This window comes from Echinops telfairi, unplaced genomic scaffold (assembly GCF_000313985.2).
Source record: "Echinops telfairi isolate 266 unplaced genomic scaffold, ASM31398v2 ScPeMD7_7410;HRSCAF=8448, whole genome shotgun sequence".
Taxonomy (NCBI): Eukaryota; Metazoa; Chordata; class Mammalia; order Afrosoricida; family Tenrecidae; genus Echinops; species Echinops telfairi.
In genome coordinates this window covers 11328895-11337980 of record NW_022111310.1, presented here as the reverse complement: position 1 = coordinate 11337980, position 9086 = coordinate 11328895, and positions in this window count along the sequence as shown.

Sequence of the window (9086 nt, the reverse complement as noted above, 5' to 3'; positions counted from 1 at the left end):
TCCACTTAAGCCCCCGGCATTAGGTCCTCATTTTTCCCCTCCCTCCTCGCTCCCCCCTCCCTCATGAGCCCTTGATAATTTATAAATTGTTATTTTGTCATAGCTTGCCTGTCCGACGTCTCCCTTCACCCACTTTTCGGTTGTCCGTCCCCCTTTTTTTGTTTTTTAAATCATGTTATTGGGGGCTCGTACAATTCTTATCACAATCCGTACATACATCCATTGTGTCATGCACGTTTTTATATTTGTTGCCATCATTCTCAAAACATTTGTTTTCTACTTGAGCTGTTAATATCAGCTCCTCACTTCCCCCCTCCCTCCTCAGTCCCCCCTCCCTCATGAACCTTGATAATTTATAAATTATCATCATTTTGTCATATCTTACACTGCCTGATGTCTCCCTTCACCCACTTTTCTGTTGTCTATCCCCCAGGGAGGGGGTTATATGTAGATGCTTGTAATCGGCTCCCCCTTTCTACCCCACCTTCCCTCCACCTCCAGGTATCACCACTCTCCCCACTGGTCCTGAAGGCATCATCTGTCCTGGATTCCCTGCATTTCCAGTTCCTATTCCTACAACTCTTATAGCATTCCATACATCAATTGTATCAAGCATATTTGTACATATGTTGCCATCATCATTTCCAAAACTTTTTCTACTTGAGTCCTTGGTATAAGCTCATCTTTTGTCCCTTCCCTGCCTCTCTCCCCTCCTCATGAATCCTTGGTCAATTTTACATTGTTATTATTATTTCATATCCTTTTTGGAAAACTTGTAAAACTTTTCATTTTACTGCACTTTTTTTGTTTTCTTTTTTATTATTTCATATCTTACACTATCCATTGTCTCCCTTCACCCACATTTCTGTTATTTATCCCCTTTGGGGGGCAGCTTAATAAGTTTCTTTCATCTAACAAGTTGAAGGTTGCAATCAATCCTTTATTCAATTCTACGCATACCTCAAACTCCAGGTCATCTAAACATGTTTATTTTTGAAAAGTTGAGCTAGTCTCTTTACATCATAAAATCTATTAAAATAATTTTATTTCTAATTTGATTTAAGGATCACTTACCATGTCAAAAGTATAGGTTATTCATTAAAAAGATGCTGGATTTTGTTATTGTTTAGGTTTTGCTGTATTATGATGGCAAGACAAATGTGTAACTGCTAACTGATTTTAAAGGGGGCTGATTCCAATATTATTTCTCTAAAAAAATAAATAAATATATTATTGAAAGTAATGGTATCTGTCTCTCATTATTTTTTAAGGTGTGGCAACAGGAATGCTTAAACTCAGACGCAAGTCTCTGTGGAATAGCTGTTGGACAGGGACATTAGAGACGTGCTGCCAAGAGACCCAGCTTCCTTCCAGCCTTGGAACTTTTCTCCTCGTTCTTCTCTTTGTCTAGAGCAGCAGTTCTCAACCTTCCTAATGCCGAGACCCTTTCAGACAGTTCCTCATGGGGTGGTGATGCCCCAACCATAAAATTATTTTCATGGCTACTTCATCACTGTCGTTTTGCTACTGTGATGAATCGGATGGCCTCTGTGAAAGGGTCGTTCGAACCCAGGTTGAGAACCACTGATGCTTCCTTGTTGTCTTTCATACTTTTGCTCAGATTTCTCTTCCCTGCCAAATAAGTGGCCCCTTTGCCATATTGTCTGTTGTTGTTTTTCCTTCAAAGCACTGAGCACTCATTTGATGCTGCGCTACTTGCTGTAGCTCTCTTCCTCAAGAGAATCCAGCGCTCTTCCTCAATAGAAGCTGTGCTCCTTGAGAGCTGAGATCAGTGCCCATCGTGCCCACAGTAAGTATCATTGTGTGGATGTTGAAAAGCTCATCTGAGGTGGTACTCCCAGAGGGCCCTTGTGTGCCTCCAAGATCTCGCCAAAGCCAATATTTCTAGTCTGTGTGTCTGAAACAGCGGGCCCTGGTGGCTTAGTGGATCTATGCATTGAGCTGATAACTACAAGGTCAGTGGTTTGAACCCAACAACCATTCCGTGGGAGAAAGATGAGGCTACCCATCCCCATAAAGATGAAAAGTCTCAAAAGCACAAAGGGGCAGTTCTACTCTGTCCTCTAGGGCTGAGATGAGTTGGAATCAACTTGACGAGTTGGGGTTTGGATTTTGGTGCCTTGTATAAGCATTCTGATAGACCCACTGTTTTTGCCTTCTCTGCTCTCTAGTCCTGGGAAAAGGAAAAGCAACCGTGACATTCGCATTACTATAACTATCATTCTTTTATAGCTTCACACTTGCACTATTCCAGTCTTGGATATAAGGTATTTGCTTCAGCTGTATGACCCTGGCCATCTCACCATCACTCTGAGCAACCACCTCCCCCCCACACACCCACCATTGCTGTGGGGTCAGTTTTGACTCACAGCAACCCTAGAGGCAGAGAACTGCCCCATACAGTTTCCAAGACTGTAGGGGGCAGAGCGGCTGGTAGCTTTTGCTTAGCAGCACAACACTTCATCATTGCCCCTCTATACCACTCCAACACCCGCTGCCGGCCAGTAGGTTCTGCCTCATGGTGACCCTATAGGACAGAGGAGAACTGCCCCTTTTGGATTTCCGAAGCTATGAATCTTCACAGAAGTGAAAAGCCTCCTCTTTCTCTCACAGCGCAGCTGTGACCCGGCGGTTAGTCGCCCAATTGCTCCTCCACCAAGCCCAAACCAAACTCCCTGCCATTGAGTCAATGTTGGCTCATAGCAACCCTGTAGGACAGGATAGCACTGCCCCCTGGGAGTGTCAGAAACGGTAACTGTTGATGTCTTTCTCTCACGGAAAGGCTGGTGATTTCGAAATGCTGATCTTGTAGGTAGCCGCTCAACCAGGAACAACGAGATGACCAGGGTTCCTGCGCCTCCACTCACCGCCGCCGAGTCAATGCCGACTCACGGCGACTCTGTAGGACAGGGTAGAACTGCCCTGTGGGCTCCTGAGACTGTGGCTCTGGACGACAGTGAGAAAGCCTCGTCCTCCTGAGGAGCAGCTGGTGGTTTCGAACTGCTGACTTGTGATTAGCAGCCCAAAGTGTAACCCCTACACCACCAGGGTTCTATTGTGCCTGACCCCTCACAGTACTTATCTCTAAGGGTTCTTCCTGCCCAAATGGGAGAAGTGGACAGTTAGTGCACTGAGTCTTGTTCTCCAAAGCTTCTTAACTGGGCGGAAAAAAGTCCCCACCAACCCAGGCAGAATGCTTAAGGCAAGAGACACCCTTGTTAATTTAACATCCTGGCTAAGGGTCAGCTATGAATGTGAACCGAGTATGAAACCACAATTGCCTATTTCTTGGAAAGCATCGTAATTTGGTATTGTTAATTTCCTCTCCAAAATAAAACTGAGCCCTGGGACAGAGTCAAGCTGACCCTTGGGTCCTCTGCCCAGGAGTTGTCCCGAACGAACACACTAGGACTGACTTCCTGCGAGGCAGGGCCCCGTCTCCGATGTGTCTGTTGTCTTGCAGGGAGAACGGAGTGATGTGAGCCGGCCTCCAGGGACAGTGTCGGGGTGCACAGTGCTTGCACAGCGCCTGGCGAGGAGCTCCCGGTGTGTGGCTAGTGTTTGTGGTGTCTCGACGCGGCAGCGTGACCGAGCCACGCCCGCGATGCAAGGGGACAGAGCAGCCAGCCAGCAGAGCTCTGGACTCCTGTCTTGGCCTGTGCTCCGGTGGCTGTGCAAGCCCGGGCCACTCCCGAGCCTCAGTTTCCCCTCGGGGGTGGCCCAGCCGATATCCATCTGGGTGCTAGAAGCTGCGGGAGCTGCAGGGCCCTGGATTTTTCTTCCAGTTTCAGTTTGGGCCTCGGCCAGGATCTGCAAGGCCGCGCCCCTCCTTCCTTGGCTGGGCAGGGCCCTTCCTGGGACCTCCCCGCACTGGCTTCCAGCCCTGCAGGGTCTGCGCTGGCCTGGGCAGCCGCTGATGCAAGCAAAAGCTGTCCTGCGACGCCCTCTGGAGGGAGGAGGGCGTGCGTCCTCTGGCCTAGGCCAGGGCCCAGGGGCAGAAAAAAGCACCCGGCCTGCACATGTATGTCTTCTTGGAGTAAAGGTAGGTTTTTCTTTTAAATCTGGATCGCACGCGGACCCTCTCCCTGAGCTCCAGACCTCTCGCGCATCCCTCTAAGGCCCCCACGCAGACCATTCTTAAAGTCGTTCAAAACTTCTCACGCAGTGACACACCCCGGACACTCTGGGACAGCTGCTCCCAGGCCTCCTTAGGCTCCTTTTCTGAGCAGCCCACCCTCTGGGATCAAATGATCAATCGGGCATTGAACGTTTCCAGAGCCCTCTCTTTCCATATGCGTGTCTACAACTAGACAAATCGGGCTGCCATGTTGAAATGAAGGCGTGTGTCATTAAATAGCTACAAAATGTCAGTTATGTCAACTGTCTTTGCAATTGGCCTCAACTCTTACCTAGTTCTATGCACCTTATGTTTAATATGGGACGTAGGTGGGTCTTAATATGTCTGGTACGATGTGGGATGGGCCTCAGGAAACAACAGCCTGGGGCCTCCAAGGTGTAAAGCCGCCACTGCCCTGCCCACCCTCTGCTCTCGCTGACTCATAGCAACCTTGGGATAAAGTCGGACTGTCCCTGTGGGTTTCCGAGGCTATAAACCCTAAGGGGAGCAGTAAGCCTCATCTTTCTCCCACGGAGCAGCTGGGGGGTTTCAAACTGCCTACCTTGTGGTTAGCAGCCCAACCGTAAGCCACTACACCACTGCTCTAGCCATCCTGCAATGTTTGTGGGTCTTTGCCAGGATGTCACTTTGCCCCAGGCCTTCACATCTACGATTCCCTGGGTCTGAAAGCCCATTCTCCCGTCCCCACCTCCCGCTCCCCACCTTGCTCAGCTGATTTCTCTGAACCCAAAGACATCTCAGGGTCACTTTATTATGAATTCCCTTGAGGAAGGGGACAGGGCAGGAAGACCCAGACCCAGCATCTTCTGCCTCCCTGCTTGTTTTCACACTGGTTCTGATCGCCCTCTGTGATTACTCTGTGGCACTTTGGCCTAGGTATGCACTGGTCAGGGCACGTGGTAGCAAGGAGAGGCAACAGTGACAACCCTGCCCTTCTATGCGATGGGTCCCTTGTCCTACCTCAGAGCTATCTGTCTCGTCAGGACGGAAAGCACCAAGGACCAGTTTCTGCATTGCATAATGCCTTGGAATTTTCATCAGCCCCGCCCAGCATGTGACAAATTCCGGCTGATTGGACAGTAATTACAAGCAAAAAACATTGCATAGAAAGGAAAGAAAATGGAGGGGAACCTTTAGATTAAAAAGGAAAAGGAAAAAAAAGACAAGAGAAATATGACAACCAAATGCAATATACAGATTTTGCTGGTATCTTGATTGGGACAAACTATTTAAAGAATTATGACACAACCAAGGGAGATTAAAAACTGACTGGATTGTACTAAGACATTATTTTTTAATTTTTGACATACCATTATATTATCTGTGTGTTTCCCCCCAATTTTCATATTTTGGAGATAGCTACTGATCTGGGATTGCTACTGTTTTAGACATACTGATTTATGAATGAAATTACGTGAACTGCAGAGCAGCCAATGCACAGAGAGGATCATAGGTCAGCCCCATCACAAGACACAGTGTCCCTCACTGACCCATAGCGCTACGGGGGACAACATTGGAGACACAGTGCAGGAATTGTGCCCAATCAGACCCTACCACATGGGCGAAACACTAAGGGTGTGCAACAGAACAGCAAAGGGAGCAGAGCCATGAAGTCCCCAGGGAGAACCAAAAATACACTGTGGGGCCAAGGCGTAGCACCCCATCAGACTCGACGGGAAAACACTCGTAAAGGTCAACAAACAGACCTTGAACTATTTATAGGCTGTTCTTTATTCCCCCACCCCACCCCCAGTGGTTTTTTTGTTGTTGTTTGTTTTCTTTTGTTGCTTTGTTTTGTTCTGTCTTGCTTCTCGGAATTTTTTTATCTCTGCAGGTCTATCTAGATAAGATAGGCGGGATAAACAATCCAGAGGAGAAAACAACGGAATCAACAGTTCCAGGGGACATGGGAGATGGGGAGGCGGGGGAAAGGAGGTGGGTGTTAACAAACCCAGGGACAAGGGAACAAGTGATCTAAAATTGATGGCAAGGAGGGTGTAGGAGACCTGATAAGGCTTGATCAAGGGTAATGTAACTGAGAGGAATTACTGAAACCCGAATGAAGGCTGAACATGATAGTGGGATGAGAGGAAAGTAAAAGGAAACAGAGGAAAGAACTAGGAGGCAAAGGGCATTTATAGTGGTCTAAATATAGACATGTACATATGTAAATATGTATATTTGATTATGGGAAAATAGATGTATGCACATATATTTGTAGGTTTAGTATTAAGGTAGCAGATGGGCATTGGATTCAAGTACTCCCTCAACGCAAGAACACTTTGTTCTATTAACCTGGCATTCCATGATGCTCACCTTCCTGACACAATCACTGAAGACAAAGTGGGTACATAAGCAAATGTGGTGAAGAAAGCTAATGGTGCCTGGCTATCAAAAGATAGAGCATCTGGGGTCTTAAAGGCTTGAAGATAAACAAGTGGCCATCTAGTTCAGAAACAACAAAGCCCACATGGGAGAAGCACACAAGCCTGTGTGTCATGAGGTGTTGATAGGATTAGGTATCAGGCATCAAAGACCCAGACAAAAAGACAAAAAAAATATATCATTGTGAATGAGGGGGAATGCGGAGTGGAGACTCAAAGCCCATCTGTAGGCAATTGGACATCCTCTTACAGAAGGGTTGTCGGGAGGAGACGAGCCAGTCAGGGTGCAGTATAGCTCTGATGAAACATACAACTTTCCTCTAGTTCTTCAATGCTTCCTCACCCCCACTATCATGACCCCAATTCTACCTTACAAATCTGGCTAGACCAGAGCATGTACATGGATACAGATAAGACCTGGAAACGCAGGGAACCCAGGACTGATAAACCCCTTACGACCAACATTGAGAGTAACGATACCAGGAGTGTAAGGGGAAGGTGGGGGAGATAGGAGGAACTGATCACAATGATCTATCTATAATCCCTCCCAGGGAGATGGACAACAGAAAAGTGGGTGAAGGGAGACATCAGTCAGGATAAGGCATGAAAAAATAATAATAATTTATAAATTATCAAGGGTTCGTGAGGGAGGTGGGGTGGGGAGGGAGGGGGAAGAAATGAGAAGCTGATACCAAGGGCTCAAGTAGAAAGAAAATGTTTTGAGAATGATGATGGCAACAAATGTACAAATGTGCTTGACACAATGGATGTATATATGGATTGTGATATGAGTTGTATGAGCCCCCAATAAAATGATTTTTTTTTAATTATGTGAGCTGTGGGACTCCGTTCAAAATCATCCTCTATGTCTGGGGAGTAGAGTCTGAGGAAGACAGTTGAAATAATTAGTCTGTGAGTCGATACATATTGAAGGTAGGTACCAGAAAGCTTATTATGCTACTCTTTCTGGTTTAATATATGTTCACATTTTTCTATAAAAAAATCTTTTTTAATTTTCTGCATACAGTTCTGATTCCCAGAGATACCTCAGTGTGAGCATGCCTTAGCTAACAAGTGCCGCTATCAGGAGAACTACCCTAGTGCCTTTAACCAGAGTTACTTGTCTCACATGCAGGAGGCTACAAGTCTGAATTTAGGGGAAGGTTTTTTATTTCTGTTGGCTTTGAGGGAAGATCCCTGCTCCGTGGCCATTTTCAAGTGTCCTGGTAGGCATCTTCTCCCATCTCTGCTTCTGACTTGCTTGTTCAATCTTGATGTATGCTACGCTAATTAGGTCTCATTAGCATAACAAGACAACCTAGTCCCAAACCACTGGCAAAGGGCTAAGTTACAACTCATATTGGGGGCAGGGAGGGAGAGCAGAACTGACATCATTCAATCCACAACAGAGTAGCTATACAATTGTTTTGAGGGACAGGGCAGAGAAATCAAGCTCTGCCTTGGGAGGGAGCGGAGAACAGAGAGCAAGGGTGAGGACTGGAATAGTGCATTCCTCTCCCTTGGCCTGGGAGAAAGATGCAGCTTTCTACTTCCGTGAAGTTACAGGCTTGGAAACCCACAGGGGCAGTTGGACCCTGTCCTTCCTACAGGGTCGTTCTGAGTTGGAATCCACTCAACGACCGTGTGTTTGTTTGCTCCGGCTACCTCACTGCAGAGCCCTGATGGTCACTGCTTCTGACGGCCTCTACATTCCAGGCTCAATCCAGAACCCTGCGAGTCCGACTGCCTCTCACTCCAGTCTGCAGGGAAGGTGTGTCACCCTCACGGAAAAGGAAACTGACCTTCAAGGGGTCCGGCAACTTTGCCAATATAATAAAAATCACAAGGATCCAAGTTCTTAATGAACTAAAAAATCAGCTGAGTAGGAATGAGAAGGTGCCTTCCTTGTCATAGGAGTACGAGTCCATCCCCGTTGGTTCTGTTGGTCAGAGCAGATGACAGGCCCCACCCCAGTCCAGGAGAGGACGTTATACAGGCTAAGGCACAATCCTGGCAGCATCGATCAAAAATGGCCCCCAGGATTTCCTCCATGTCCACCGTAATGCTGACTTAGGTCAGAATTTCTATACTTAAAGAAATAAAAAAGACCCCTCCCCCAGAAGAATTTATAGCAAAAAACAGCATTGAATCTGCAGCTCCAGGAGAGGGACATATCTGATCAGAGCACACGGGTGCAGATAAAGAGGGAGGAGGAGAGAGTGGAGCACATACTGGCACACCAGGTCATGAGGACAACGTTCCCAATTGGAGGACCACATGTCCGGCCCCACTATGAGACATGACACCCCTCACTGACCCATAGCCCTACAGGGGACAACACCGGAGACACAGTGTGGGAACTGCATCCAATCTGATCCCGCCACACCGAGGCAAAACACTAAGGGGGTGCAACAGAACAGCAAGGGAATGGAGAAGCGAGTTCCCCAGGAAATGCTGAAGGTGGACTTTGGGGCCAGGGCATGGTGTCCCAACAGACTGGACTGGAAAACACTCCTAAAGGCCAACAAACAATCCTTGAACTA